The sequence below is a fragment of the Amblyomma maculatum genome, chromosome 6, assembly GCF_055883805.1.
Source record: "Amblyomma maculatum isolate TAMU_Amacu chromosome 6, ASM5588380v1, whole genome shotgun sequence".
NCBI classification, from domain to species: Eukaryota; Metazoa; Arthropoda; class Arachnida; order Ixodida; family Ixodidae; genus Amblyomma; species Amblyomma maculatum.
This window is the reverse complement of record NC_139349.1, coordinates 185,074,934-185,085,180: the sequence shown is the minus strand read 5'-3', so window position 1 is coordinate 185,085,180 and position 10,247 is coordinate 185,074,934. Positions and strand designations below refer to the sequence as shown.

The 10,247-nt window shown below is 43.3% G+C and overlaps 1 long non-coding RNA gene across 1 annotated transcript; it reads left to right on the top strand.

Annotated features, from left to right (window-relative positions):
• Positions 1 to 602: 602 nt before the first annotated feature.
• On the top strand, positions 603 to 8,354 carry LOC146187558 (uncharacterized). The gene is made up of 3 exons (XR_014707938.1): positions 603 to 675; positions 2,767 to 2,969; positions 7,921 to 8,354. It is a non-coding gene; the product is annotated as an uncharacterized LOC146187558 (long non-coding RNA).
• Positions 8,355 to 10,247: the final 1,893 nt, after the last annotated feature.

Here is a 10,247-nt window from a genome sequence, read left to right as displayed (position 1 = left end):
GAGAAATGTGCTTTTACCGCATTTTCTTGGCCAATAAAATATACGCAAGAAACTAAACTGTGAGAAAGAAACAAGCGCCTAATGAATCGGGCCAACAAACGACTAATCTATGAGATAGAATGATGCTGATGGTGCGGATATATGAGAGAACATGTAAGCATCGTATGCAACTAGCTTATAAAGAGGTGGCAAGTCGTGATACTGAGATGCTTAGCTCAATAATTTTCAACAAACTTGCTTCAAATCCTCATTTCAGGGTGATTCCACTCGATTGAGCACTATTGTATGAAAGAATTTTCGTTGGTATCCTAAAAGTGAGCAAACTATTCGTAGTGGAACACAGCATTCACAAAATATAACTTGAACAGGTTTCGGTGTTGAAACAAAACAGCTAGGCGCCTCTACAGGGCGACCACGCGCTTCGCTGCTGGCACAGAGCCCTACATAGATGAGCAGCCGCAGAGCGCATCTATGTTGCTGCTGCTGAAAAGGCGATTACTAAAAAGCTCGAAGGATGACGCGACAATCGCTTAGCCGGCATGACGGCGACAGTTGTATTTTGTATCAAAGAGGGCGCTCCGTTCTTTCGTCCATCCAACGGCCACTCGTTCGCTCGGCTCGACGTTCGGTGGCACCGCGCACGGAAAATGCTTCTTTCTTCAAGAAATATTCCATGTAAGTTTTCAAATTTTTTCATTCAGATTTCATAAAGCGTTTGTGTATATTGGAGCAAAATATTAGCCTCTTAGATTGAGCATTTTTTAAATTACAAGCGTTGTCTTACATTTCATTGTTGGTGCAGGCTGCGTAAGCCATGTGCTAGGGAGATTTGTCCTCTTTTAGCATATTTCTTACGTTGTTAACTTTTCAAAAGTGGTTCTCAAGTGTTTATGACTTGATGCCGATCGTTTTGCAGCTTATTTCAAGTTAAACCGCTACTGTTTTGCAGAGTACTGATTTTCTAAAGTAAACAACTGCGTGGCATCGTAGCACTAAAAGCCAACTTCGGATATTCACGGCGTTGCAGTGGCTGGAACGGCATATAGCCGTTGCATGGCACGGCCGCTCGGGTTCCCTCGGGTGACCTCGGGCGGAGTCAGCGGAGTCCGGGCAAAAGCATATTTTCTCGTGTCTAGTGCAATAAAACGCTAACCGCATGAGTCGCGCGGCAGTACGATGCGCAGTGCGCTAAGGACCGCTAAAGCATTGCCGCTCGGCGCTGTCGCCAAGGTTCTGGGTTTTTAGAAAATCGCTCATGATGCTGGAACCAGCTCGCGAGGCAGCCAATCGCAAAAGGCTTCGGGGTACTCACCTTAGTTGTTTCTTTTTTGCATGAAAAGTTTGTTTCCCTAGTCCGGTATGAGCGAAAATCCTGCAGACGCTCATTTCGTCTGATCCGTGCATATATGAGCGCATCGAGACGGTTTAGTAAAAGCTTGGTAGGGTAGTACTGCAAAACAAAAAATTTTAGTGTGGCTAGTTATTGCTAATTTTCGAAAGTTGCAGAAAAACGCCACTGCTTTAAATCATGTCTGCATCGCAGTATAGTAGCACGCCGCTGCGCTGGGACCATTTATTTTTATTTTTTTTTTTGGGGGGGGGGGCTCGACGTTTTTCAAGAAATTTCATCAGTGTTGCTGTTTAGTGCAAGAAACTGGATATAGCGTAACTGTACTCATTTACCAAACGAGGAGGCGGCGCTAACAAAGCAAGGCTGAAAACGCGTCTCTGTCGCTGAGGTCCTTCGCTCTGTGCGATGTGCACCAGCGGCAACGACAGGCGTTGGCGTCGTCGTCGCGCGATGCTTCGCCAGGGATTGTCGCCTATTTTTTTCTTTCTGTATCGTTGCTTCAGTTGCAATAGATCAGTTGCAAAACCTACACGTCAGCTTCCCGGTGCGGCAGACATTCCTGCACAATGGCGGCATAGACTTTGGGGTAATAGTTGGGTACAGTGCTAGCACATCGCCTGACGGGTAGGGTAATTCCCGCACCTCTTGCCCATTCGTCACAGTATTATTCGCGTGCGCATTGTCGCCCCACTATTACCCTCTCCGGTTAGTGTCCCTTTTCTAAATTTTCTTTCTTCACCCCTAGGGTGACAGTGCTCCTCCCTTTATTCCAGCGTTAAGAATGCCCAAAAACCTTTCTCTGACAATGGCCTGTGCGTGGGGAACTGCATCCCAAGCAGCGTGGACTGTGGTAGATGCATGTACTGCACCTAACTATTATCCCTGAATCAGGTTCTGTCGCCACTGTGCACGAATTCCTACCTCACAGGGAAGCCGACTTGTAGGTTTTGCAACTGGTCTGTTATAGCATCTCCAGCAGGGCCGGAGCCTTAAGTGTGAGCGCTGGGTGGGCTCAGGCAATTTCAGTTCCAGGCCAGGTTCGGGTTTGTAGCATGAGGCCCGGGTCGGGCTCAAAATTTATGCCCGTGCACACCTCTAGTCGCGTCGGTTGTGTAGCACACGTTTAGCGCCCGTGCCTGCTTTTAATTTTGTTCTTCGCACCATGACACTTTGCTCCAGCATCAAGACTGCATGAAATATCAGTATGCATTTTCCGGTCGTTATGCTAACTGATCGCCCCACCGCCCTGGCACAGCTATGTTATACCATGTGTAACATAGAGTTGCAATTAGTCCATGTTTTGAGACAGCTTTCAATTGAAATTATAGATTAACTAAACAGAGAAGAGCCGTGGTATGCTGTTATCATGATTTAGAGGCATCGATTTAATGGAGATTTTCTTTCCTTGCATTTAGGGCTCTTTGCTCTATAACGCCCGCAGTCCAGCTGCTCCACTTGTATCATCGCACTGCTTTTGCACAAGCAATCATCTGCCATCAAAGGGGTGCTGCCTGAATGTGAGGCAGACAACATCGTCAACATTTTGGTGCTGCAAACCTGTCAACAACTGTGGGAGCCTTGCCATGAAACATGCTGTGTGTAAGGAAACATTGCCTCGGTAGGTATGACACATTGCCTTTGCTTTGCATTATATAAAGGCTTTAAATGCTCTGCTGGCGTTTTGCTATATGATTGCATGCTATATGACTTTTTCTGGCTTTTTAGCGCAAGGCTTACTTGTTCAGAAGTTTTGCCCACCAGTATGCAGAAAATAATATCCTTCAAGTCCCTGGCAGTGCTTTAATAGCTGGTGCTATATTTCATTGCTTTATTTCAACAGTATGTGACTATTTCAAGTTGAGGCATGATTGAGTGAACCTGTGGTGTAATAGCACAATAACAGACATAGCTTGTTGAACTTACGAAGTAGTTGTCATTTGCGTAACACGGGATTGCAGGTGCTTTAAGTGATGGAATATTTAGCATACTTGATTATGCTTGCATTACAAGAATTCGCAGGAAGCCTGTATTGAGGTTGCAGAGAAGAAAGCCATTCAGTATTGCTCAGGCTATTTGCCTTCCACTCTCCCTTCATTACTGCTGCCTGCACTGTATGTATTTGTTCATACAGACATGCAGTTACTGACTGCTTGTACATTTCTGGTTGCCTACACTGGCTTCAGCCATGTAGATGTAATATTACTTTGATCTAAACCAGGCTATTTACTTTGCTCAAAGTGACAATTTTAAATAATTTTCTCCCCAAGCCATTGAGATTCGCCATTAGCTCCCATCTCGCTTTATTCGTAGCTGCAATGAATTTATTCTGTAACCCTAGAGCAAGACATTTGCAGAAAGATCATCATGCAATACTCGTTCAAATTTTGTAAATTTTAGAGAACATTGTTTTTGCATATGCTGTGTTCGGAAAATAGAGCAGACTTGCTTACAGTGCAGGAGGGGTGGGCTGAAAGACAAAAGGAAATTATTAGTGCAGCTGCTCATTCAGCCGTGCATTCCTTGTGCATTTATTGCTCTTATATATGTGCACCTTTGCCTGCATGCTTGCCAGGGCTTTCCCCATAATGGGTGGCAGTGATCTTGCCGCCTACCTCTCAGGGGGACTGCCCTCTTCCAACTACCTGCCCACAACCAACTCACCTCCTGGGCGTCAAATTTGTCATACTCAAGGACGATTTTCTGTGTTTGATGTTACCACTGACGCCATTTAAGATACGCTGTGTGCATCATTGTTCCATTAGTTTCATTTCGGGATGTTGTCACCCCTTATATTCCTTACTCATATTTCTTTTTCTACATCCCCTTGCAACTGCCAAACGAAATAAGACGTATAAAACTGCCAAACTCCCGCAGTCTCTGAATGCTATGTCAACAACAAAAAAGCTTTTGCATGTCTTGATAAAAGTAGAAATGATCCCCCGATGTTTGTTTTGATTGTCATATCTAGTCAGACGGTTTAGTGAACTGCCACATGACCAAGCAAATTGCAACTGTAAGTGCACTGAGGAGTCATGCGTTAGAGCAAGCATATGGATCTTGTGTTGCTTAGCTGCTTAACTCGAAATATCCTCCTTTGTCAGACAAGATATTTTTTTAGAAAACTGGATGCGCCAGAAGAAAGCAGATTGGATTCTTAGCAGCATTGTTACTTGTTACAAGTGCGTTCTACCCCTGTATACATGAACTCGGCAGAATTGGGTCGAGTACGTCTGTCGAGTGAAAAACCAGTTGGTGGGTTCATGTATACACAGTCGGGTCGAGTAAAATAGGCGGCGGAGCGGGTCGCGTTAACTCGATTTCAGGGGGTAGTTAATTCGCTTGACCCGCTTATCTAAAGGCATGTAGACGTAGTCCAGTCAGGGAGTCTAGTTATGCATGTAGACGCTGTCCAGTCAGGGAGTATAGTTATGGGGAATTCTGGGATAGGAAAAAGCCTCTGGAGCGGCGACGAGCGTCACTCGAAATGAATGCTTTTTAGCGCTCATCAACGATAAAAAATAATCGAAGCTCTCGATAGTAAAAGTCAATGGGATCAAATACGAGTAAGAACTTGCACAATAACTTCGAATCTCGATGCTACGCTCTGCTACGATACTTACTCACTAGAAAGCGAGTTCATGTAGACATCAGCTGTGTCGAGAATGATGACCTTGCTTACTCAACGCTCATACAGCCCGGTGCTGTCGAGTCCATGTACTCAAGGCTTATTGTACTTGTAAATTTAGGTGAACTCTCAGTTCGTGTATAGCACATTAAATTTGAGCGATATGTGTGCTTTTTTGCGTCTGTGCTGTTTTGTTCTGCAAACAATACTATTTCTCCAGACACAATCTTATTTTTAATTTGAGTACAAAATATTGTCCATTTTTTGAAAAAAAAATAATTTGTGAGGTTGTTGAGAAATTTTGATTTTGAAATATATTCACAAAATATCAACATTTTATAGATACTGAAATATAAAATGTGTGCGAAACAACTTTTCAGTTCAGGATTAAACTGGTTTTTCAAGGAAAATGTGATAGGGTGAAAGTGAAAAATCACTATCATGCTAGATGTATCGTTTTTTTATGATCCCAAAGTCACATCATGCATTATATTTTAAGGTGTGCTTAAGCAATGAAATAATATTTGGCCTCAGATATTCAGGCAGATTACTATTCTCTATACCAACAACTACTATGAATTGGTTTGAAGAAATCAGATGCCCGATCATCACACCTGGTACCTGGACATAAAATCACCCAGGTATGCCTAACTGAATATAATCTTGCACGTGGAAGGTTGTCGATGGTATGGCCATATGATTAGCTGTGATGAGGGAAAATGCATAGCTGGTAGGGTGCTAGCTGATAAGGAAGTACGGTATCATTGTACTCAGATCTAGCATAACATTTTCCTGCCTATGCGAAGTAAATTTCTAGTATGTGCTCGATTGCTCATTGCAGGCTGACTGTAATAATTTTAGCTGAACAAGCATGCACTGTATGATTACTAGAACTTCTTGTTGGGCTTGTTGGTGTTTATTTATTATAAACTGAAGGCGCCAAAACAATGCACGCACACAAGAAAAGAACGGGACAGAGTTCCACTCACAACTGATTTATTGTGCAGAACAATGTACATATATATCTCACTGCCGGCACATGCGCAAGGAACACATTCAGCATCTTGTAGATTAAGATAAGCTATGTTCAAGAAATGATTTCTCAGAGAAAGAGGCTATGGTATGAGGCATGGGCTTCTTGAACATATCTTATCTTAAACTACATGACGCTGAATGGGTTCCTTGCGCATGTGCTTGCAGTGAGATATATATGTACTTTATTCTGCACAATAAATCAGTTGTGAATGGCGCTCTGTCCCGTTCTTCTTTCCTTGTTTGGGTGCATGTTGTTCTGGTGTCTTTAATTTATAATGAGCACTGTATGAAAACTATTCCTTGGTACATTACAAGTAAGGCAATTGTTTATAGTAGAATGCAGCAAGCAATAAAGCTGTGAAAACTAAAAAGCTGGAACTTGAAATGGTACGGTTATCTTGAGAATATTATATGCGTGCGCAGCCTAGAGAATATCTGCGATGTACACATCTCTCTCAGTTAGCTGATTGAAGATAGCTTGATTGATTCTGTCAGGGCAATTATTTCTTCATTCCGGCCGCAGTAATGTATGCGTGCCTGTAACTGGTGTACTCCAGAAAAATATTCTTTAATGTGTTCTTTAATATCCAGTTTTGCATGCTTAGTAATCCATATTGTCTATTGCAGGAATGTTTAAGAATATTTTAAAAATTGAAAGTTGTGGAGCCTGAACCGTCATATTTTCTGGAACTGTAATTCTATATGAAAACTAAGCATCCACCTGAAGTTATCGGTTTGCCGGAAGCAGGTTTTTTCTTACAAATATCTTTCTTTTGTATCTGGAATGGATATTATTTTGCATATATGTTTATTATCCCTACGTTATAAGATGCATGCCCTTGCAGGCCCAGCAACTTGTCGCAAAGTGCTCTAATAGAAGAATGTGTGGCAATAGGCCTTCAATATATACAGTAGAACCCCTTTATAGTAAAGCCACTGAGGCCAGCGAAAATATTTACTATATTGTGGTCTTTACTGTATCAGTGGTCTGTGATGACATGGTCCTGAAAGTGCTGTCTAGTAGTTAATAGGCACTTACTGAACACGTCTTCTTGCTTAATGAAAAAAAAAACCTGAATACCTTCCATCTCGCTTTTATCATCTCTTAGTGTGATTTTTTCATTATAAAATTTCTCTACATCTTGTGGAAGTACCTCTGAAGCATGAAGACGTGATTACGAATGCAACCAAGTTCGATTTCATCTAAAAACTAAAGCCTTGCATGAACATGGTGTCTCTTTTTGCTCTTTCTGTCTTTTAAAAGGCAATAAATGATAAATTCGCATGGCACTCAAGTGCTGTAAAACCTTACTCGCTGCACCTCCACTTTCTGCCACCACTGCCTCATGATTTGTACTGCAGATTGCAGTGAATGTTGACCCATTTCTTTCCCTTCCCTATTTCTTGCTGCGCTTTTACTCTTTTACTTTCTGAATGGAACGCGACGCCTCCTTGCTATGTTTGTAGACAGCTTTACTTTTTTCTTCTTCGCACTGCGACCTTTCCCTCACGGCTCCAAGGCTTCTGTAAAGTAGGCGTCTTCTGACTGCTGCTACGGCTAGTAGTAAAGCCACCTAAACGAACACTCGGGGTTATTGTTCTGTTTTCATATACAAAACGTCTTGGCCTCGCGACTCTAGGTAGTGCGCGGGAGTCGTCGCCATGGCCAGAAGCACTTTAACCGTTTTTTACCAAAAACATCTTCACTATAAAGGGGGAAAATGTACAGTTGTCTATGGAAGATGAACTGGGACTTCAGTTTCACTTTACTATATCAGGCTTTACTATAGCGGGGTTCTGTATTTTGTACTCAATCGTATAGAGCACCCAGACTTCAAATATGTGTTTGAATAAGTGTAGAGAAGGTGAGTTTAAATTTTATGGTGATATATGCTTGTTTTCTGTGCAGATGTCATTTGTAACACCCACGGGCCAATCTCCTCAACAAACTGTTCCTGAATGGTTGTTTCCTGCGGGGTGCCCAGCTTACTACCTGGGCCATGCGCTTCCCCCGCCCCCTCAACCTCATCACTTGATCCATTGACCCTTCACTGCCAACTATCATGCTCAACTGCCATGCTATCATGCTACACAATCCACTGCCATTTTCCATCCATGGTGGACACTGACCTGGAATGCACCCATGCTCAGCCTCCTATTCCTGCAACACCTCTTGCACTACAAGGCTATAGTGCATCAACCCTGCTCAACATCTCTAGCCCCTTCCATCATGAGCAATGCACACTGCACCCCATCACCTCTACCTGCACTACCTGGTCATGTGCTGCTTAGTGCCCTGTTTCCAATTACACCTACTAGCCTCTCCCATATTAGCCCTGTACCGAATGCCTCCTGCACTGCTTTTTGGCCCTCTGATGTCCTTGTGGCATGTACATGTAATGAGCTCTCAATAAAATATTTTCGGAAAATATTTTGCTTGCCTCGTTTAATTGCATGGTTTTTATGGCTTCTTAGAGAGATGACATGCAAGGTGGTATTGGGAAATGACTGCATAAGAAAGCCACAATTGTCAGAGTGACAGTTAAGCAATTGGCAGCAGTAAGGGCAAAGGTGAAATAACTGAATGGCTAAAGGTGGCTTAACAGTGGCAGTGCCAGTGCCACGTGTGCCGATGAATACTTGTTGCATGCCAATAAATACCAATATCTGGTACTAGTGGCACGGCCGGTTTATTGCCAATGCAAAATGGGCCAATGAATACTAGTGGCATGCCAATACGTGACACAAGGGGCACGGCCAGCTGATAGCATATGTTGGCAGTGCCAAGACAGGTGCAATGTTGGCATATAAGCCGGACCAATATATAAAAATGTAGTAATTTCTCAAAAAACCAGTGTTACGCCAATGTTGGTACCAATTTTTGTCGACGTTGGGCCGGGGTTGGTGCGATGTTGGTGTGCTGCCTGGGGGTTTACTTTCTTGTCTGCCCTTTTAACAACTTTCTTAGCAACTTTTTTTTAACCTTGTAACTGGGTTGGAAGTACATCATCGACAGGTAGACACAAGCCAGGCGGGCCGAGCAGCGTGTGAATACGACACAATACGGAATTTATACTAACAAGCTTCTCGATCACGTGCCTGAGGGAGCCAAAATTTCCGAGGGCCTCACTAGAGAACGAGTTTATAATATCCGGTAGCCTAGATGTAAATATACAAGCGAAAGAGGCGATGCAGCACGCACGCTTTTCGAAGGCATCACTTATGACGCTCGCACTCTCGAGGAAAGCAAATGCACACGTCACACAGACAGTCGGCGTAGCGACATAACACGCAAACGCAAGACACCTGCGTCCTCAAATTGACACCTAGCAATGCAAGCGGCACCGTCAATCGTGAAAGAATTGTTGCACTAGTTCAGTGAAATGCGCTGTAATTTAAACTGCACTATCGTGAACAAGCTAAATCTCGTCAAAAACAAGATTAGTTTAAAATCATGGTGACCCTTCTCGTCACTAATAGCTTCATATATTATTCTTAGAAACGAAAACATACCGCTGACTGGGAAAAAAACCAGCGGCAAGAAGCTCGACGACCGGAGGCTCGTAAGATGACCATGGCGCCTTTCCATTCACGCTGAATAATTGCGAAATCGTTTAGGTCTTTACCTGTAGTAGTATGTAAACACAGTGCAGTGTCAACGTGCTTCCGTCGAAGCATCGGCGATGCAGTAACACGTCGCTTTTCTCCACGGCAGATTTCATAAACACGTTCGTCAGCTGATCACAATTTCCTAAAGATCTCCAGCGACGCCGGCGCCTGAACTTCGGTCTGATTGTCCGTGGGGCACTTGGGGCATGTCAGAATGAAGCGTGAACCGTCACAAACGCAACCAATCTTCTCAAAACACCTCAAATTTCGTCAAAAGCTAGGAAAAGCAATACATTTTAAAGGGACGAGTTGCGCGCAGACCTCGATACCGCCACCATCTTGCCCAGTGTAGCCAGACTTCGCAGCGCCCCCTGTCGTTCATTAGAGTTGCTAATAGTCAGGATGATGATGGTGATATAGAAAATGAGCACTATTCTATTTTGAAGTAATATTTTATTCGTTGGTTATTATTGTAAAATAAAAAGGTAAAAGTTCTGCGTGCATCTTGATGGAAACAGAACACTTCAGGCCAAGAGAGATCTGTCAGCTCGCGAAAGCACGTGTTATCCGGTTGTTTGTTTATAAATCTCGGGATACCAACTGGTGCTGCTTTGTTTCTGGTTCGGA